Source organism: Hylobates moloch, unplaced genomic scaffold, assembly GCF_009828535.3.
Source record: "Hylobates moloch isolate HMO894 unplaced genomic scaffold, HMol_V3 SCAFFOLD_2, whole genome shotgun sequence".
In the NCBI taxonomy this organism is placed as follows: Eukaryota; Metazoa; Chordata; class Mammalia; order Primates; family Hylobatidae; genus Hylobates; species Hylobates moloch.
Genome location: NW_026652277.1, coordinates 148,385,731 through 148,408,879, shown reverse-complemented (window position 1 = coordinate 148,408,879; position 23,149 = coordinate 148,385,731).

Sequence of the window (23,149 nt, the reverse complement as noted above, 5' to 3'; positions counted from 1 at the left end):
TTTGACACACTTGTTTTTAGGGTGTACATCTAATCACGTCACTCTCCTCCTTAAACTCTTTAACAGTTTCTGTTATTTTCAGGATAAATCCTAGCCTCTTTGATTCATCTCTTGTCATTTTCTTCCTCTTGCAGCACAAATCAGACACCAGACTGCTCTTGGGTTGTCTCTTGCTGATGGCCTTTGCTAATGACATTTACCACGTTTGCTAACTCTTACGTATCTTTCAGATCTCAATTTAAGTGCCACTGCCTCTGGGAGGTCTTTCGTAACCCCTAGACTAGATTACTTTCTGTACATTTTATTGTAACTACTTGTTTGTTTATTTAGTTACTTTCTTTGCTAGACTATACGCCCATCAAGGCAAGTATTCTGTTGGCCTTGTTTATGTGATATTTCCAGTGCCTAATGCACAGTGCCTTGTGCATAAAATGCTCCCCCCACCCACTCAGCCCCAATAGTTTTTTTAAAGAGAAAATATTTCTTTATTTTATGAAGCTAGTACAACACTGATATCAAAACCAAAGACATAACAAGAATGCAATATTACAGTCCTATCATAAATATAAATTTAAAAAGCCAAAACAAAATGCTAGCAAACCGAATACAGAAATGTATAGAAGACATACACTCATCTTAATACATGCAAAATAAGCATTAAATACTTTTTTAAATATTTAATAAAAACTCCTAGTAAACTAAAAATGACTTCCTTAACCTACAACAAACATTGGCCTTTCAATTCAGAAACATGGCAAGGTTTGGCTATCACCACTTCTTATTTATTTATTTTTAAATTTATTTATTTATTTATTTGTTTGTTTGTTTAGCTATCATACTTTTGGTTCTGAGATACATGTGCAGAATGCGCAGCTTTGTTACATAGGTATACACGTGCCATGGTGGTTTGCTGCACCCATCAACCCGTCATCTACATTAGGTATTTCTCCTAAGGCTATCCCTCCCCTAGCACCCCACCCCCTGACAGGCCCTAGTGTGTGATGTTCCCCTCCCTGTGTCCATGTGTTCTCATTGTTCAACTCCCACTTATGAGTGAGAACATGCAGTGTTTGGTTTTCTGTTCCTGTGTTAGTTTGCTGAGAATGATGGTTTCCAGCTTCATCCATGTCCCTGCAAAGGACATGAAGTCATCCTCTTTTATGGCTGCATAGTATTCCATGGTGTATATGTGCCACATTTTCTTTATCCAGTCTATCATTGATGGACATTTGTATTGGTTCCAAGTCTTTGCTATTGTGAATAGTGCTGCAATAAACATACATGTGCATGCATCTTTATGGTAGAATGATTTATAATCCTTTGGGTATATACCCAGTAATGGGATTGCTGGTCAAATGGTATTTCTGGTTCTAGATCCTTGAGGAATCGCCACACTGTCTTCCACAATGGTTGAACTAATTTACATTTTCACCAACAGTGTAAAAGCATTCCTACTGCTCCACATCCTCTCCAGCACCTGTTGATTCCTGACTTTTTAATGATTGCCATTCTTACTGGCGTGAGATGGTATCTCATTGTGGTTTTGATTTGCATTTCTCTAATGACCAGTGATAATGACCTTTTTCCATATGTTTGGTGACTGCATAAATGTCTTCTTTTGAGAGTGTCTATTCATATCCTTGCCCACTTTTTGATGGAGTTGTTTGTTTTTTTCTTGTAAATTTGTTTAAGTTTCTTGTAGATTCTGGATATTAGCCCTTTGTCAGATGAATAGATTGCAAAAATTTTCTCCCATTCTGTAGGTTGCCTGTTCACTCCAATGGTAGTTTCTTTTGCTGTGCAGAACTCTTTAGTTTAATTAGATCCCATTTGTCAATTTTGGCTTTTGTTGCCATTGCTTTAGGTGTTTTAGAAATGAAGTCTTTGCCCATGCCTATGTCCTGAATTGTATTGCCTAGGTTTTCTTCTAGGGTTTTTTATGGTTTTAGGTCTTACATTTAAGTCTTTAATTCGTCTTGAGTTGGTTTTTGTATAAAGTGTAAGGAAGGGGTCCAGTTTCAGTTTTCTGCATATGGCTAGCCAGTTTTCCCAACATCTCTTATTAAATAGAGAATCCTTTCCCCATTGCTTGCTTTTGTCAGGTTTGTCAAAGATCACATGGTTGTAGATGTGTGGAGTTATTTCTGAGGCCTCTGTTCTGTTCCATTGGTGTATATATCTGTTTTGGTACCAGTACCATGCTGTTTTTGTTACTGTAGACTTGTTGTATAGTTTGAAGTCAGGTAGCATGATGCCTCCTGCTTGTTTTTGTTTTTGTTTTGTTTTGTTTTTTTGCTTAGGATTGTCTTAGCTATATGGGCTCTTTTTCAGTTCCATATGAAATTTAAAGTAGTTCTTTTCTAATTCTGTGAAGAAAATCAATGGTAGCTTGCGGGAATAGCATTGAATCTATAAATCACTTTGTGCAGTGCAGTATGGCCGTTTTCATGATATTGATTCTTCCTACCCATGAGCATAAAATGTTTTTCAATTTGTTTGTGTCCTCTCTTATTTCCTTGATCAGTGGTTTGTAGTTCTCCTTGAAGGAGGTCCTTCACATCCCTTGTAACTTTTATTCCTAGGTATTTTATTCTCTTTGTAGCAATTGTGAATGAGAGTTCACTTATGATTTGGCTCTCTGATTGTCTATTATTGGTGATAGGAATGCTTGTGATTTTTGCACATTGATTTTGTATCCTGAGACTTTGCTGAAGTTGCTCATCAGCTTAAGGAGATTTTGGCCTGAGTCGATGGGGTTTTCTAAATATACAATTACGTCATCTGCAAACAGAGATAATTTGACTTCCTCTGTTCCAACTGAATATCTTTTATTTCTTTCTCTTGCCTGATTGCCCTGTCCAGAACTTCCAATACTATGATGAATAGGAGTGGTGACAGAGGGCATCCTTGTCTTGTGCTGGTTTTCAGCGAGAATGCTTCTAGCTTTTGCCCACTCAAAATGATATTGGCTGTGAGTTTGTCAAAAATACTATTTTGAGATATGTTCCATCAATACCTAGTTTATTGAGAGTTTTTAGCATGAAGGGGTGTTGAATTTTATTGCAGACCTTTTCTGCATCTATTGTGATAATCATGTGGTTTTTGTCATTGGTTCCATTTATGTGATGGATTACGTTTATTGATTTGTCCATGTTGAACCAGCCTTGCCTCCAAGGGATGCTCCTGCAGACTGGAGCTGTTCCTATTTGGCCATCTTGCCAGATCTCCCCTGGCTATCACCATTTCTAATCGCCATTGTATTGGAGGTCCTAGAATCATAGCGGAAGGCAAAGAAGAAGCAGGCACCTTCTTTACAGGGCGGCAGGATGGAGTGAGTGCCAGTGCCAATATTTTTGTTAAGTGTTAGTGAGTCAATCTGAATACATAAAAAGGATATGCAGCGGGGAGGGGCCAGGCAGTTTTTTGTTTCTTTGAGGGCTGGACCGGGCAGTCCAGCCTAGCAGTCAAAGCAAAGACTCTGGAGCCAGATTTTCTGCTTTAAATTCTGGCTCTACCATTTATTAGCTCTGTGACCCTGAGCAACTTACTTAGACCATTCCACGTCCCAGTCTCCTTTTTTATAAAAGGAGATGGTACTAGCACCTATATCACAAGGTGGTTGTGATAATTTTATACATTTAAACATGTGAAATACATTGAACCACTGTTATTATTTTACTTAAATTTTCTTATTAAGATAATCATAGTTTTTGTCTTGGAGAAAATAATGTTAAAAAATATCCTATGAACAACTTCTATGGCTTGAATATAGTTTGTCCCCACCAAAACTCACTCATGTTAAGAGTTCTTTCCTAATATGGTGGTTTTGTGGGGGGTGCCTTTAAGAGGAGATTAGGTTGTTAAAGTGGATTAATCTCATGAGACTGGGTTAGTTCTTGCTGAAATGGATTAATTCCCATGAAAGCAAATTATTTTCAAGCCATAGCCTCTTTTTCATGTTTGGTCCCTTTCACACACATCTGCTTCCCCTTCTGCTTTTCCGCTATGTTGTGATGCAGCATGAGGCCCTCACCTGAGCAGTTACTGGTGCCATGCTTCTTGGACTTCCCAGCCTCCACAATTGTGAGTCAAATAAACCTCTTTTCTTTCTAAATTACCCAGTATCAGGTATTCTGCCATAACAATGAAAAACAGACAAAGACAGAAAATCTCTTGGATTTAGCAGGGTTAGCTGGTTAAGAACATTTTTGTAGGAAAGAAATTTGTAAGGCTTATCTACAAGGGAAATTAGCATTAAGAAATGATTAAGACTGTTATTTCATTGTTGATGAAATTACTGTGGATTTTGAACATAAAATCATATTTACACAGAAAGCTGAAAAGGGTTTTTAAAAATTAATCTTCTTTCTTATTTGTTTACCCAAATCCCTTCACAGCTCCCAGAGTAATGTCTGTTGCTCTCTTATCACACATTGAACTCATGGCTTTTCTGGGGAAATTGGGAAGAGAAAACTCCCAGCAGCTATGGAGGAAAGAAGAAAATTTGGTCAAAATTTATTGTTAGTGGAAAGAGTTCAGTCTTAGCACCATCACTATAAAAATACACTGATTTTTTTTCCTGTGTTTTCTTCTAGGATTTAAGTGATACCTGCCTTTCAATTTTATCTTATCTGTCTAAAATCTTCAGATATTGCATAGTATCAGAATCTTTGAAGACCTTTGTAAAATCCAAGTCTTTTTAAATGTGAATCTATACAAACCAATGCTTTCAATATAAGAAATCAGAATTAAACACAACTGGATATAGGCAAGTACTTGGTAGAGACCCTGGCTCTTTGTCTTGGCATTACCAGGCCCTTGATAGACAGTGAGCCCTGGTGCAGAGCTCTTCATTAAGTCTGTGTTCCCAGGGTCTGCTGTTATTATGTTCATGGGTCAGTCAGTGTTTCTTGTATTGAGCTAATCCAGAGCTTGATAGATGATGTAACCTGATAATGTTGATTCTTAAGGAAATTGTTCTATAGTTTATAGTTATAAAGTTATAATGCTAGCTGATTTTGAAAATTACTTGTGTATTAATGAGGAATTCTATTGTGTATATAAAACTTCACTTTTCAAGAAGAAAACATGGGAAGTAATGGTACATATATATAAGTTAGCTGTCTTATGTAACCAATCACCTTAAAACTCAATGGCTTATAATAATCATATACGGTTGTAGCTTACATGCCTGTGGGTATGCCTGGGGTTGGCTAGAGAATCTTAACTGAGGTAGCTCTACCTCTTGTTTACCTTCCTCCTACTGGGAATATAGGCGAACCCAGGCATGCTCTTTCTTGGTGACAACAGAAGCTCAAGTGAAAAACAAGTAAAAGCATGTAAGAGCTTTCACATACTTTACTTATTAACAAGTTACATGACTGAATTTAGGGTCAAGGAGTTGGGAAATACAGAGTTTTCTGGGGATAATTGCATTCTCATGGCAAAGAGTGTAACTATAAGGGGAAATGAAGAATTGAAGCCATTAATGTAATCTACCACATTATATTTTAAAGGCTATAGAGATGAAATATAGATGAACTAATTATCATTACCCATCTGAAAAGACTTTCCACTTTCATTATTATCCTATAAAGAAGTGTTATTTAAAGCAGATAATTTCATTAAAGATTAACCGTTTAGTCTTGGTCACCAAATAAACATTTAATTAGTCCAATGGTTCATTTAGTCTTTGCCCTTCAATAATAGGGTAATTGAAATCTGACCCAAACATTTTCAGAATAAATGTGTACTATGTATTTTGTTTGGCTGTTTAGTTCTATAGATAAGGTCTTAAAGAGAGTGCACTCTATATTAATGTCTCAGGCTTATAACTTCCTGCATTGTTTACTTTCTATTTTTTCCAGTGTCACAAAAACATTTACCCTCTAGTAAGCAAAGAAAGAAAAATAAATAATCTAGAAGTCATACCTGTCATTTCAAGTATAGATCAGGTTGTCTGTCATAGTTAAAGTAGTGAATAGCATGAAATAATTTCTTATGAGCAGGTTATTACTTTTTGTCATCTCAAGAACTCAATTAATTCAGCAACTAAAATAAAATATAGGTAGGCATTGGGTTTCTAAAACCAGCAGCTTGACACATAGAGGAATAGTTTTCTTATATTTTACAGGAAAAAAATAAGAATGAACTATTGCTATATTCTCATACAGATTTTTTTAAATAAAAAATTCAAATCAGTTTGAAGATACGTGGTATTATATTCTGGAAAGATGATTTAATGTGGAATATATTAATACAAGTTTTATCTGGGTAAAACTTGGGAAGAGAAAACACCCAGCAGTTGTGAGAAAATAAAATCTATGGCTTTTGTAAATGTCTTTGGAGATAGCTGATAAATTTCAAGTTTCAGGTGAACATAGGAATGAATGTGTTAGGTGAATGTGAAACAGGCAGGGCCCTAGAATCTGGAGTGGGGCATCTGGGGAGACAGTTCAAGAGAAATGGCAAAGTAGGGGTGGTATTCTTTGTCTTGGGTATCTTTTTTTTATGGACTTCTTTTCTATCATTTTCCCATCTCTAACCCTACCATTTCCTTTTTCTGCCTTAGCACCTGGTACCTTCATGTTGCTCATACTCACCTTCATTACAACTAGTGGTGTACTGATAAATATTTTAACAAGTAGCTATTGTAAAAAGAAAAGATCCTTGGTTTGTGGCATTTGCCATTTCCTGTGGTGTCAATATTTCCATCAAATCTGACTTCAAGCTACCAGTCTGTCAATAGAATGCAGAGTTGGGAAGAGAGTCACACCACTGATTCTGTGAGCCAACTCCAATGTGCTGCTGCTTAAAACCCACCCCCTCCATCTCAAAAAAAAAAAAAAAAAAAAAAAAAGTTAAAGGCTACACTGGCTCACATAGAGAGTTAGACATAGAGACTTTAAAAATGCCAGATTTGTGTCATGTCTAGGGGCTGGTGTACAACATTTGTTGTAATCTAAGATTTCCAGTGACCAAAGTCAAGGTGCGAATTTGCCATTTTCCCACTCACCTTTGATTTGTTTTTCAAGACATAGATACAACTTCAGTTTCTCTTGATAAAGACCTCAGAATTAAAAGCAATTTCCCTGTGTATCATCAGAGCTGCCACATTCTCACTCTTCCCTGAAGAGATTCGATGACATGTAAATTGTGATTTTCCATTTTTAATGCCCTCATTGAAATTAGGTTAATGGAGAAGGGTCACCATCTCACTGAGCTCCCACAGCAATGTCATGATCTCCACGAATGGACTGTAAGCCAGGATGGTGACAGGCCCACTAGAGTGCGCCAGCTCAGGTGAAGGCTGGCAGGTGTTCCAATTCATATTTTAACAGTGGCAAGCTGACATTTTTTTTTTTTTAAAGAAAAGGCAAAATAAAGCTGAAAATAGCATGTGAGTCTGTAGCAATGGCAAATCTCATAATGAAATTTATGTAGGCTTTCAGTGTCTGTGGATTTGAGAAAATTCTTCTTTTCTTTTTGCTCCTTTGCTCCACGTCTAGGCCTTTATGCTTCCTGACAATCTACTGCTTATGGAGTGGGCTGCTGACCTGCTCCCATAATGAGCTGAGGACAAGGGTAACTGTGGGATTGGGCTGGAGTTTTTTCTGTACTGATTTCATCCTTAAGACACCAGCAGTTTGATGCATGAGTATTTCTGTCTTATAAAAACAACAATGGCAACATCACTTACTGAGCTCCTATCATGTGCTAGCATTGTTCTAAATTCTTCAAATGCGTAATCCGATTTAATTAATCTTAATGGGGGAGGCAAGCGGAAAAGAGGTCAACATCTTTCAGAAGTACATCTAATATATTTTCAGGCAAATTTTTTCTATTGGCAGAGGCAAACTGTGATTCTAAGTATGACACAGAGTCCTGAGATGCAATGAAGACAATCTCCATCAGTTCTATACATTCAAAAACCCATGTACAATTTATTTCCTTGTTGTTTCCCACATGCTCATTATCTCATTTTCTGCCCATGATGGAAAGGGGCATGCTCTGAATCAGCTGCTGTAACAAACCTCTGAGATGTAACTGAACTACAGAAGCAGGATGTTTGTCTGAAGGTTTACAGAGTAGGGATCTAAAAAGTTCATTCTGATTCAAAATAAACCAAGAAAACAGGATTGATGCTCATTCATACATTCAGTAAGGTAGAAGGCATGATGTGTCTGCAAGTGAGGTGGTATGAATCACTATCCACAAACCAGCGTGTGCAAGATATTGCCATTTCTTGATCTTCATTTAATAAATCCACCTCAGAGACCTCATACCCCCATCCTATCAGTATTGGGCCTGCCTCTTCTCCCGGAGTCACATCAGAATTCATGGAGTCCCGATGAACTGGAGGAATTCTAATTCTGCTGACATTTTCTTTATTGAGGCCCTTAGTCGTCCCCCAGTTCTGGCTCTGGGCTTCTACACAAGAGGCATGGGAATTGTTTCTGAGGCTGGGACCACTGCTGCCTAAACCTCACCATTTCTGGTTGCACCCTGTAGCATCCACTCTAAGTTCTTGCCACTCCATGAGTGGCGGGAGACAGGGTGGGCATAGGTCCTGCTGGTCACTGTATCTGCTGACTTTCACTCCTTCCTCCTTCTCTTGCCCTCTCTGTCCTCTTCTCCCTTCTTTTTTTTTCTTTTTGCCCTCATGCTTCATTTCCCCTTTGCTTCCAGGACTCCTGGGAAGCATAATATTTTTAATGGCTGAAACATTCGGACAACCATGGTTGCCTTTGCAAGTGACATCTGCTTTGGGACATGTATATATACCTGTATGTATATATACCTGCCCCTCTGCTCTGCAAAGGGGGACAAAGTGAAACACATGAAGAAAACAACATGATATTATGAAAATGATCCTGCTGGGATATTTATTAGAGTGGGCTACAGACAATATTTATAGATTCCATTTTTATATCCAAAAAAAAAAAAAAAAGACTCTCCCACTCACCCCATGGGGCACCTCCCTGTTTCCTCCAGCTGACACACATACACTGGAGTCTCCAGGAGGTGTCAGTCCTCATTGATGAGAAAAGTGGAGACCTCTTGGTCCACAGAAACCTCAGTCTCCAATAGCTCTCACCCATGACTGACAGTGACTGACAGGCAGGCCATCAAACTCTGTAGTAGAAGAATCCCACCAATGCGAACCAGGATGGGGAAGGACAAGGGAGGAGGCTGAGATCAGAGGCAGCTGGTCCCCCACATTGGACCTCCGTGTCAGTTTCTCATCCTGCCACACAGCACAGTGGGTGCAGGAGCAGGGAAATGGCCGCAGCATGGAGTTGTGGAGGGGAAGGCGGGTAGGTAGGGGGGAGAGATGTTGTTTTTCCAGTGTCTATCCTTTTTATTTGTTTATTTGCTCATTTATTTTGGAGACAGAGTCTCACTCTATCACCCAGGCTGGAGTGCAGTGGCACAATCTCGGCTGACTGTAACCTCTGCCTCCCAGGTTCAAGCAATTCTCCTGCCTCAGCCTCCCCAGTAGCTGGGATTATAGGCACGTGCCACCACGCCCAGCTAATTTTTGTATTTTTGGTAGAGATGGGGTTTCTCCATGTTGGCCAGGCTGGTCTCGAACTCCTGACCTCAGGTGATCCACCCACCTCGGCCTCCCAAAGTGCTGGGATTACAGGCATGAACTACTGTGCCCGGCCCTTTTCTTTGTTTTAGATTCGGTGGTGAAAGAAACAGGAAAAAAAGGGAGATAAACACTATCTCACTGCTGCTTTTCACTCCCCATTAGTCCAACTTCCACCCATTTTTTCTCCCAATTTCTTTTCTTTTTCTTTTTTTTTTTTTTTTTTTGAGACAGAGTCTCGCTCTGTTGCCCAGGCTGGAGCACAGTGGCATGGTCTCGGCTCACTGCAAGCTCGGCCTCCCAGGTTCACACCATTCTCCTGCCTCAGCCTCCCAAGTAGTTGGGACTACAGGCGCCCACCACCTCGCCTGGCTAATTTTTTGTACTTTTAGTAGAGACGGGGTTTCACTTTGTTAGTCAGGATGGTCACAATCTCCTGACCTTGTGATCCACCAGCCTCGGCCTCCCAAAGTGCTGGGATTACAGGCGTGAGCCACCGCCCCGCCATTTTCTTTGAATTTCTATTAAAATTCCTCATCATGCTCCATCCCCAGACTGAATTTTGACTCCAGCTCCAGCCCCCTGTGGCATTGTGTCAGGTTCTCACTGTCTTCCGCTCTATTTGCAGCTCCTCCTATCTTTTTCTAGACCCCTCAACCCCCAGTTGACTTCTGTGTGTGAGGTCCAAGGGTCAGTGTCAGTGTAAGCAATGAGAGTGGAGAATGTGAGACTCCTAAACGTGGGCCTGCAGTAAAGGGAGATGTGTTCCCATCATTCCATGAGAAACTCTGAAGGAAGATTCCTTGGGAGCACTGGCACACTTGGAGATATTGTGCTGTTGGAGAGTAAGTAGATGTTGGGGCCAACCTGGAAAACCTAACCTCCCTCCAAGTATAAATTTTCTCAGAGAAGGTGGTATCAGAGTCCAAGACTTTCAGATGGTTTTAGAAAATGACATATTCTCAGATTTGAGATTTCCAGAGTAGAATGTTATTTTATCACTTGGCTATTGCTGTGCAATGAGCCATTCCAAAACTTGGTGGATTAGAACAATAAATGTTTATAACATCAACTTGGCCTTAGCTTGACTAGATTCTTTTTTTTTTTTTTTTTGAGACGGAGTCTCGCTCTGTCGCCCAGGCCGGAGTGCAGTGGCGCAATCTCGGCTCACTGCAAGCTCTGCCTCCCGGGTTCACGCCATTCTCCTGCCTCAGCCTCTCTGAGTAGCTGGGACTACAGGCGCCCGCCACCACGCCTGGCTAATTTTTTGTATTTTTAGTAGAGGCGGGATTTCACCGTGGTCTCGATCTCCTGACCTCGTGATCCGCCCGCCTCGGCCTCCCAAAGTGCTGGGATTACAAGCGTGAGCCACCGCGCCCGGCCAGCTTGACTAGATTCTATCATGCAACTATGAATAGTTTGTAGATCAGCTGGGGACTAGGATGGCTTCACTCACATGTCAGCTGGTGAGCTGCAGCCAAGGTGGGGGTGTGGTGGGGAGAACTGAGTCACTTCTCTCAGTCTTCAGCAGAGGTTTCATGGAAGTGGCAGGTTTCCAAGAAATAGAGGAACTACAAGCACCCCATGAGGCCTAGGCACAGTGTTACTTTTGCCACATTCTGTTGACCAAAGTTAGACACAAGATGGCTCAGATTCAAGAACTGGGAAAACAGACCAAACCTCTTGATGAGAGGAGTTACAGAGTCACATGGTAAAAGGCATGGATCCAGAGAGGCCATTCATTGGGCCATCCATGCCATCAGTCTTCCATGGCATGATTCCATAATTCCCCAGAAGTACTAGACCAGCTCTCAGATACATAGAGAAGTGGTTGAAATTAATATTTCTATCCTCCCTTTCCCATGTCTGTGATTCTTCCCTTAGTCCTTCAAAAAGTGACTACTTTATAAATCATTAAGGAGAGTCTAGCTCTCTAAGATCTGTTAAAGTAGTTCCTGTTTTTCTTTTTTCAGGAAGATTATATTGAATGGAGTGTTCCTAATGTGTGTGGTGATGGAATTCCAGACACACAAGTTGGTGGTAAGAAGATGAATTCAGAGGGTAGCAAATACATTTCTATAATTTTCAAATCATGCTAGTTACTTGCAAGACTAACCCAGTTTCGTGCCATATTGTATTCATTAGTTAATTTATACACTTATTCATTCAGTTTTTCATTCTCTTTTCCTCTAAGATGTTGGAGCTCCTACTAAATGTCATGTATACTAGGTTTATTTTTTAGTTAAAAGAAACATAAACCAACTCAAACTGGCTTAAGTTTAGAAGAGCACATTTCATCAGAATGTCCCTCAGAAGCCAAGGGCAAAAATACGGCAGGCCTCAGGAAAGATCAAAACAGGGAACTGGAATGCTGATGGAAGCCTGAGCTCTTCATCTCTTGCCTTGATATCTTTTTTTCAGATCAGCTTCGTCTGTCTTCCTGTAGATCTACTGTGCATGAGTCCAAATTTGAAGTGCAGGAAACACAGGAGTCAACCAAATAGGCCAAGTCCCTGCTTTCATGGAGACTACATTCTTTGTTTTTTTCTTCAACTTTTATTTTAAGTTCCAGGGTACATGTGCAGGGTGTGCAGGTTTGTTACATAGTAAACCTGTGCCATGGTGATTTGCTGCACAGATCGTCCCATCACCTAGGTATTAAGCCCAGCATCCATTAGCTATTATTCCTGATGCTCTGCCTCTTCCCGCCTTCCTCCCGACAGGCTCCAGTGTGTGTTGTTCCCCTCTATGTGTCCGTGTGTTCTCATCGTTCAGCTCCCACTTATAAGTGAGAACATGTGGTGTTTGGCTTTCTGTTCTCACGTTAGTTTGCTGAGGATAATGACTTTCAGGTCCATCCATGTCCCTACAAAGGACATGATTTCATTCCTTTTTATGGCTGCATGGTATTCCATGTACCTCATTTTCTTCATCCAGTCTATCGCTGATGGACATTTGGGTTGACACCATGTCTTTGCTATTGTGAATAGTGCTGCAATGAACATATGCGTACATGTATTTTCATAAGAGAATGATTTATATTCGTTTGGGTAGATACCCAGTAATGGGATTTCTGAGTCAAATTGTATTTCTGATTCTAGATCATTGAGGAATTGCCACACTGTCTTCTACAATGGTTAAACTAATTTATACTCTCACCAACAGTGTAAAAGCATTCCTTTTTTCTCTGGAACCTCATCAGCATCTGTTATTTCTTGACTTTTTAATAAGTGCCATTCTGACTGGCAGGAGATGATGTCTCATTGTGGTTTTGATTTGCATTTCCCTAATGATCAGTGATGCTGAGCTTTTTTTCATGTGTCATGTGTTTTTTGGCCACATGAATGTTTTCTTTTGAGAAATGTCTGTTCATGTAGTTAGCCCACTTTTTAGTGGTTTAATGGGGTTGTTTTCTCTTGCAATTTTTTTTAAGTTCCTTGTGGACTCTGGTCTTTAGAGCTTTGTCAGATGGATAGATTGCAAAAATGTTCTCCCATTCTGTAGGTTGTCTGTTCACTCTGGTGACAGTTTCTTTTGCTGTGCAGAAACTCTTTAATTAGATCTCGTTTGGAAGACTACATTCTTATGGCAAGATCAGGGGAACAAAAAGAAAAAAGGACAAAATAATATAAAGTCAGATAGAAATGAGATGGTAAAAGATGTTGAGTCATGAGAAGTAGAATTTTGATAGGATTCCAAGGAATGCGTCAATGAGATGACCTTTCAGCAGGCTTGAATGTGATAGGAGAGCGGAGAAAGAAGGTTTTTCTCTCATTATCCCCAAACTTCCAAGGAATGAATGCTGTTGGCCCAGCTTAGATCAGTGCCCAGTAGTGTGAGGAGGCTGGGGCTGGGGGTAATGATCAGAGTCTTGTGGTACCAGCATGGCTAAACCCATGTGGCTTGCTAGGAAGCCAGTTACCAGAAACAAGAAGTCTATTAGTTTCCTAGAGCTGCTGTAACAAATTACTACAAATTTGGTGTCTTAAAACAACAGACAGCATAAATTTACCCTCTTACAGTTCTGGAGGCCAGAAGTCCAAGGTGCTAACAGAGTCATGTTCCCTTGAAAGTCCCTAGGGTAGAATTCTTTCTTGTCTCTTCCAGCTTCTGGTGGCTCCTGGTATTCTTTGGCTTGTGGCACCATTGCTCCAATCTCCTCCTCTGTCTTCACATGGACCTTTCCTCTGTGTATCTTTCTGCTTGTCCTTTTCTGTCTCGTATATGGACACTGTCATTAGACTTAAGGCCCACCTTAAACCAGTATGATCTCATCTCAATCCTTACCTTAATTATATCTGTAAAGACCCCTATTTTCAAATAAGGCCACATTCTGAGGCTCAGGGAGTATATGAATTTTGGGTGACACTATTCAACCCCCTAGAGTTGGGGAGAGTGGCTGCTGGTCCAGGGCTGGGAGAATGCCTGAGAAAGTGTCCCATGCCTGTGCACTGTATTGGGTAAAGAGTACATAGGTTCCTGCCCCAAGGCGCTCATGGCCTAGAAGTGAAGATATATTGGTAAATTCTGGTAGAACAGTGATAAAAGTAGTAGTAGATTACATAACACGATGGAAACCCAGACAAAAGTGTGGTATAACTCTACCTAGGAGTGCTAGGGAAGGCTACCCCAACATCGGGACCTGGAATTGTCTTAGGTAAAGAGTAGAAATACAGCTGGTGGTTGCTGGGATTCAGACTTGAAATAGGTATTAGGAAAAGAAAGATGGTTTCTATAGCTCACAAAATTCCTATCCCTCTTTTTAAAGGTGGAGAAAGGCCGAGAAACTTAAGTACATGTTGTAGAATCAGCATGGATTTGTAACCTTGAATATTGCTAGGTGAGCTTTTGGCAGAGAAGTGCCTTGCCCCGTAGATTCGTGGTTGTTTCCATGATGTTCCTTCTCAGCCAATTGTCTTGTCCCCATTCCCCTATTAACCTACTTCATTTAGTGCAGCTGTTGTTAAACAGCAGGAGCTAAAGTGACTGATAGGGAATGTATTAATATTCTTAACGTCATGCTGAGAGGCCTTTAACACGGTGGCTAGTAGTCAGGTCTTCCATATACCAGAATCATCTCTACTGACACAGGGATATAAAAGGCTTTTTTGCTTCCTGCTAGGTCTGTTTCTCACGGAGGGTAATGAGGTTCAAAAAATGCCAAGCTAGATGCTTTGTGCAATTTTGTATAGCTCAATCCATTTGCCCACACCATGCAAAGGTTTCAGATTTTAAGAGAAATTGGAGACCTGCTCTGAATCTGAAGCACTAAGCTGCTTGTTTGAAATATTTTCTATTCCCTTGTTTCATTTGCTACCAGAAGGAATTAACCTGAATAATATTATTGTTAATATGAGTGTCTGTAGACACAGTACTTCCGTTTATTTATTGCTAGGTATTCAGGTCTTTAGTCCCAGTCTCTGGATAAATTTTTCTTAATTATTTTCTTAGCTTTATTGACAATAGTATTTGCATGAAGAAATTTACTTATTTGAGATATACATTGAGTTGATGTGACTTCACTACAAAATGAAAGAGATCAGCAAGGAAGAAATTGTTTCAAGAAAATCAGGAAGACTGGCTGCTTGATTTGAGAAAAAAGAAAGAATTAGCACAGGTACATTTAAGAGAATTCATGTAATTACAAAGTAGTTTTAATGTGGTGTTTAAATATAAACTTTGTTTAAACAATTGAAGTAAACAAGACCAATGAAGACACAGTGTAAATTAAAAGACAGATCATTCCTTTTGTATTTATTTTTTCTTTTTAGTCTTTATTGTATTTGGTATTATCTGTTGTATCCATCATCAAAAGAAAAGGAACTCATATGTTTTTCATTTGAAATAAATTGTTATGCATCTTTATATTAAACACTGAGGGTTTGGAGAGAGAGATTCCTGGGATTCCCAGTTTTCCAGATCCCAAGCTCTGGATCCAATTCTGGATGCCTGCCTTCCTACCTCAGGGGAGGGCCGCCCTGGCAGAAACCGGAAACCAGAAATGAGAACGACTAGGAAGAAATTATTGTGTGGCTTTTCGAAGGCTTAGGGATGCTTTGGCATATCCTTCCAAATTTTCCCCAACCATTGGTCAATGTCTGAAATGAGCTGTTTCAGGATAACACCCACGGAGGGGTAGCTATTTAAGCAGTGACTATGGTTTTTTTCTTGAAGGTGATGTGAGGATTATAGAACAGTTTGCAGAGTCAGGCAGAGCACCTGATGGCTCTGAGGGTTTGGGGAAATTTGGGGAAATCCACAGAAGGACCCTTTTGTAGTTGGAGTTGTGTTTATAGCGTGGGCTTCGGACTGGCTCACTGGGCTTCAGTCCTGGCTCCGGGCTGTTCTAGCTGTGTCCTTCTGTAAGCCATTTATCCTGTCTATTTTTTCTGCTAGCAAGGGGAGATTTCAGTCTCACTGTGATCATGAAATGCAGTGTCAGAGCACCTGGCATGTAGCAGGCTCAGCATAAATGAATTTTCCCTTCTCTTTCCCAATTTCCACTGAGCCAGCCCACCTTCTTTTCAGGAGGCTAATTTCACACCTTGCCAGCATCTAATGGCTTTCTTTGTTTTATTTATTGTACATGTCAAGAGTAAAGATAGCTTCATTTTTCCCATCAGTGTGAGAGAGACACCACTCTGTCGCCTCTATTACTTCCATGCAGCCCAGTCACCAATGCTATTGTTTTGACTCTAGTTCCCTCCTGGGTTCTGGTTCTACACCTCCAAGGACTTGCTGGGCATTTCCACTTGGATGCTCTGCCATCTCATCAAATTCATCATCTGTTTAATCTCAAACTGAATTTACCACTTTATCCCCAGAGCTGATTTTCCCTCCTATTTTTGTGTGTGTCAATTCCATCATTCTTCTGGCCATCCAAAAGGGAATGATTAGAATTATCTTTGATGCCTCCTTCTTCTTTGAATCTTTTATATCAGACTCTGAGTGCCATTGATTTTTCTTCTCCCTCATGCTCTTTGTACTTGTTATTTCCTTTTTTGTCTTTTCTTTCATTCATTATTTACTCATCAAATACATTTATGGAGCACCATGCAGGTGCCACTGTAATAAGGCTAACTGAATTCTTATCTCAATTTTATACTTTGATTATAATTTGTAACTGGTTATAGAAGTTGGACTCTGGAGCCAGAGCATCTGGATTCAAATCCTGGCTTTGCAAATTTCTACCTGTAGGACTTTGACTGCTTAACCACTTTGGTCACAGATTTCTCATCTGCAAAGTAGCAATCATAGTCGTTTACCTCATAGGGTTGTTAGGATTAAGTGAGTTAATGCATGTTAGGAACTTAGAGTAGCTTCTGGCGCACAACAAGCATAACATAGAAGACAGATATTAATGAACTGGCTTCCCTCTCTTCCTTCTCCCATTCTCTGTAGCTAATCCTTCATCTGATTTTCTGGGTTTGCCTTAAACAAAGCTCTCATCCTATCAGTTTATAGTTTAATGGGTGCTCATTCCCTGTAGAAGAAGGTCATTTCCTTTGCCTGACTTTCAAGAGCCTGTGTATCTTTGGCCCTAACCTTACTTCCTGCTATTCACAAACGTCTCCTCCCGTTGTTAAGAACTTGTGCTCACCATGAGAGCAGCACCTCAAGTTTGCATGGTCCTTTCCAGTGTTCATGAGTTTCTTATGTGTCCCTTCACCATCCTCCACTGGCTCTTATCTAGAACACCTCCCTGTCCCTTAAAACGTGTGTATCCTAAGGCTTCCTATCTTTTCAGTCTCATCTTTAGAAGAGATTCTTCTCAGAACAGTCTGGGCCTGAGGGATACAGAGGAATTCTTACTAGCATTCATTTAGTTCTCTCTATTTACTATAGCATACTGTGCCTACTTCAGTATTTGGCAGCCTTCTCTGCCATGTTTTGGCTCCACATCATCTAGGATAGGTATTGGCAAACTTTGTCTCTAAAGGGTCAGATAGTCAATGTTTTTTGGACTTTTGGGCTACACGGTGTCTGTCTGTCCTGTCAACTAGTCAGTTCTGCCACTGAAACATAGAAGCATCCCTGGCAGTACATAACCACCTGAGTGTGACCGTCTTTCCATAAAGCTTTGCTTAGAAACACACATGGCAGGCCAGGTTTGGCCTCTGGGCTGTAGTCGCTGACCTTTAACCTAGGAAGTGTCTGTTCATAAACTGAGATGTTAAAGAAAATGCTATTGATGTAGTGATTTTGAATGTGAGAAGGTTGGATTCTAATGGGTCTGTGAACCTCTCCACATGTGGGCAAAGGAGATTCACCTACTGCTTATAAACATGCAGCTGATGCACTTGAAAAAAAAACACAAAATGCTTGCTCTATCACCATCCCTGCTCTTTGCAGAAATCCTATCTCAACTCCTGATAGTGTAGAAAGATGGGAGGTGGGGGAGGGGTGGTTGCCAGGAGGAAAGTCTCATTGCCATGGAAACAGCTTTCTGCATTCCTGCATTGGTCTGTGAACACCAGGTGGTTCACAAACAACCAAGAAGCCTCTGCCTTACATTGTGAAGAGAAAACTGCTTTTGACAACATTCAGAAAAATGCATATGCCTTGGCCACAGGCCCATGGGTTTCCGAATGATTTCTCACATACCTGAACATCACTGTTTTCTGAACAGCCTTGGAGAATATTTTTTGTTTAACTGATTAAGCACAGGAAACAACAGTGATTGAAATTTTAGATATTCTTTCTTCCCTTTCAGACTGTAGATTAATGCTAGAAAAGCGTGGCTAATCAGATGTACCATTTCTTCACACTTTATTACTTCAACAAATGAGACAGGGAAACGTTCCTAATAGCCAAAGCATTCCAGGGTTTCATAAAACCATTTACAAGATTTATTATTATTATTTTCTCCCCAGAGTTTCTTGCTCAATTTCAAATAGTAAACATCCCAATTTTGATCTTCTAAATGTAAAATGACTCTTCCTAATTCTCCCTCCCCCTTTATGCTGTGTGACAAATTGCAGATCAAATTTTTTGAGGTATAGCATGTACTAATTACTTTCTATAATTAATTTAATTATCAAACTATAAGCTTTTGTTTTCCTGCAAGGAGACACAGCTGGGGACTAAAAAAATTAGAGGCTAATGCTAGGTACTGGGAAATAGTGCCCAGATTAGTGGAAGTCCTCTCCAAGTATAGCCATGTGATGCATAATGATGTTTTGGTCAATGTTGCCTGCCGTATCTGAATATCACTTGTTTTGTGGGTTCAATTGTGCCCTCCCAAAAGATATGCTGAAGTCCTAATCCTCAGTATGTGTGAATGTGACCTTGCTTGGAAATGGTCTTTGCAAGTATATTCATGTGAAGATGAGGTAGTACAGGGTAAGAGTGAACTCTAGGCCAAAGAAAATTCAAACCAATAGCAAAGAAGTTAAAAACTCTGAAAAAAAATTAGACGAATGTTTAACTAAAATAACCAATGCAGAGAAGTGCTTAAAGGAGCTGATGGAGCTGAAAGCCAAGTTTCGAGAACTATGTGAAGAATGCAGAAGCCTCAGTAGCCGATGCGATCAACTGGAAGAAAGGGTATCAGTGATGGAAGATAAAATGAATGAAATGAAGTGAGAAGGGAAGTTTAGAGAAAAAAGAATAAAAAGAAACGAACAAAGCCTCCAAGAAATATGGGACTATGTGAAAAGACCAAACCTACGTCTGATTGATGTACCTGAAAGTGACGGGGAGAATGGAACCAAGTTGGAAAACACTCTGCAAGATATTATCCAGGAGAACTTCCCCAATCTAGCAAGGCAGGCCAACATTCAGATTCAGGAAATACAGAGAATGCCACAAAGATACTTCTCAAGAAGAGCAACTCCAAGACACATAATTGTCAGATTCACCAAAGTTGAAATGAAGGAAAAAATGTTAACAGCAGCCAGAGAGAAAGGTCGGGTTATCCACAAAGGGAAGCCCATCAGACTAACAGCTGATCTCTTGGCAGAAACTCTACAAGCCAGAAGAGAGTGGAGGCCAATATTCAACATTCTTAAAGAAAAGAATTTTCAACCCAGAATTTCATATCCAGCCAAACTAAGCTTCATAAGTAAAGGAGAAATAAAATACTTTACAGACAAGCAAATGCTGAGTGATTTTATCACCACCAGGCCTGCCCTAAAAGAGCTCCTGAAGGAAGCACTAAACATGGAAAGGAACAACCGGTACCAGCCACTGCAAAAACATGCCAAATTGTAAAGACCATCGAGGCTAGGAAGAAACTGCATCAACTAATGAGCAAAATAACCAGCTAACATCATAATGACAGGATCAAATTCACACATAACAATATTAACTTTAAATGTAAATGGGCTAAATGCTCCAATTAAAAGACACAGACTGGCAAATTGGATAAGGAGTCAAGACCCATCAGTGTGCTGTATTCAGGAAACCCATCTCACACGCAGAGACACACATAGGCTCAAAATAAAGGGATGGAGGAAGATCTACCAAGCAAACGGAAGACAAAAGAAGGCAGGGGTTGCAATCCTAGTCTCTGATAAACTAGACTTTAAACCAACAAAGATCAAAAGAGACAAAGAAGGCCATTACATAATGGTAAAGGGAACAATTAAACAAGAAGAGCTAACTATCCTAAATATATATGCACCCAACACAGCAGCACCCAGATTCCTAAAGCAAGTCCTGAGTGACCTACAAAGAGACTTAGACTCCCACACAATAATAATGGGAGATTTTAACACCCCACTGTCAACATTAGACAGATCAACGAGACAGACAGTTAACAAGGATACCCAGGAATTGAACTCAGCTCTGCACCAAGCAGACCTAATAGACATCTACAGAACTCTCCACCCCAAATCAACAGAATATGCATTTTTTTCAGCACCACACCACACCTATTCCAAAACTGGCCAATAGTTGGAAGTAAAACTCTCCTCAATAAATGTAAAAGAACAGAAATTATAACAAACTGTCTCTCAGACCACAGTGCAATCAACTAGAACTCAGGATTAAGAAACTCACTCAAAACCACTCAACTACATGGAAACCGAACAACCTGCTCCTGAATGACTACTGGGTTCATAACGAAATGAAGGCAGAAACAAAGATGTTCTTTGAAACCAATGAGAACAAAGGCACAACATACCAGAATCTCTGCGACACATTCAAAGCAGTGTGTAGAGGGAAATTTACAGCACTAAATGCCCACAAAAGAAAGCAGGAAAGATCCAAAATTGACACCCTAACATCACAATTAAAAGAACTAGAAAAGCAAGAGCAAACACATTCAAAAGCTAGCAGAAGGCAAGAAATAACTAAGATCAGAGCAGAACTGAAGGAAATAGAGACACAAAAAACCCTTCAAAAAATTCATGAATCCAGGAGCTGGTTTTTTGAAAAGATCAACAAAATTGATAGACTGCTAGCAAATCTAATAAAGAAGAAAAGAGAAAAGAATCAAATAGACACAATAAAAATGATATAGGAGATATCACCACTGATCCCACAGAAATACAATCTACTAACAGAGAATACTACAAACACCTCTACGCAAATAAACTAGAAAATCTAGAAGGAATGGATAAATTCCTCGACAAATACACCCTCCCAAGAATAAACCAGGAAGAACTTGAATCTCTGATTAGACCAATAACAGGTTCTGAAATTGTGGCAATAATCAATAGCTTACCAACCAAAAAGAGTCCAGGACCAGATGGATTCACAGCCGAATTCTACCAGAGGTACAAGGAGGAGCTAGTGCCATTCCTTCTGAAACAATTCCAATCAATAGAAAAAGAGGGAATCCTCCCTAACACATTTTATGAGGCCAGCATCATCCTGATACCAAAGCCTGGCAGAGACACAACCAAAAAAGAGAATTTCAGACCAATATCCTTGATGAACATTGATGCAAAAATCCTCAATAAAATACTGGCAAACCGAATCCAGCAGCACATCAAAAAGCTTATCCACCATGATCAAGTGGGCTTCATCCCTGGGATGCAAGGCTGGTTCAACATATGCAAATCAATAAATGTAATCCAGCATATAAACAGAACCAAAGACAAAAACCACATGATTATCTCAATAGATGCAGAAAAGGCCTTTGACAAAATTCAACAACCCTTCATGCCTCTCAATAAATTAAGTATTGATGGGACACATCTCAAAATAATAAGAGCTACCTATGACAAACCCACAGCCAATATCATACTGAATGGGCAAAAACTGGAAGCTTTCCCTTTGAAAACTGGCACAAGACAGGGATGCCCTCTCTCACCACTCCTATTCAGCGTAGTGTTGGAAGTTCTGGCCAGGGCAATCAGGCAGGAAAAGGAAATAAAGGGTATTCAATTAGGAAAAGAGGAAGTCAAACTGACCCTGTTTGCAGATGACATGATTGTATATCTAGAAAACCCCATTGTCTCAGCCCAAAATCTCCTTAAGCTGATAAGCAACTTCAGCAAAGTCTCAGGATACAAAATCAATGTACAAAAATCACAAGCTTTCTTGTACACCAATGACAGACAAACAGAGAGCCAAATCATGAGTGAACTCCCATTCACAATTGTTTCAAAGAGAATAAAATACCAAGGAATCCAACTTACGAGGGATGTGAAGGACCTCTTCAAGGAGAACTACAAACCACTGCTCAATGAAATAAAAGAGGATACAAACAAATGGAAGAACATTCCATGCTTCTAGGTTGGAAGAATCAATATCATGAAAATGGCCATACTGCCCAAGGTAATTTATAGATTCAATGCCATCCCCATCAAGCTACCAATGACTTTCTTCACAGAATTGGAGAAAACTACTTTAAAGTTCATATGGAACCAAAAAGGAGCCCACATCACCAAGTCAATCCTAAGCCAAAAGAACAAAACTGGAGGCATCACGCTACCTGACTTCAAACTATACTACAAGGCTACAGTAACCAAAACAGCATGGTACTGGTACCAAAACAGAGACATAGATCAATGGAACAGAACAGTGCCCTCAAAAGTGATGCCACGTGTCTACAACTATCTGATCTTTGGCAAACCTGACAAAAACAAGCAATGGGGAAAGGATTCCCTATTTAATAAATGGTGCTGAGAAAACTGGCTAGCCATATGGAGAAAGCTGAAACTGGATCCCTTCCTTACACCTTATACAAAAATTAATTCAAGATGGATTAAAGACTTACATGTTAGACCTAAAACCATAAAAACTCTAGAAGAAAAACTAGGCAATACCATTCAGGACATAGGCATGGGCAAGGACTTCATGTCTAAAAAATCAAAAGCAATGACAACAAAAGCCAAAATTGACAAATGGGGTCTAATTAAACTAAAGAGCTTCTGCACAGCAAAAGAAACTACCATCAGAATGAACAGGCAATCTACAAAATGGGAGAAAATTTTTGCAACCTACTCATCTGACAAAGGGCTAATATCCAGAATCTACAATGAACTCAAACAAATTTACAAGAAAAAAACAAACAGCCCCATCAAAAAGTGAGCAAAGGACATGAACAGACACTTCTCAAAAGAAGACATTTATGCAGCCAAAAAACACATGAAAAAATGCTCA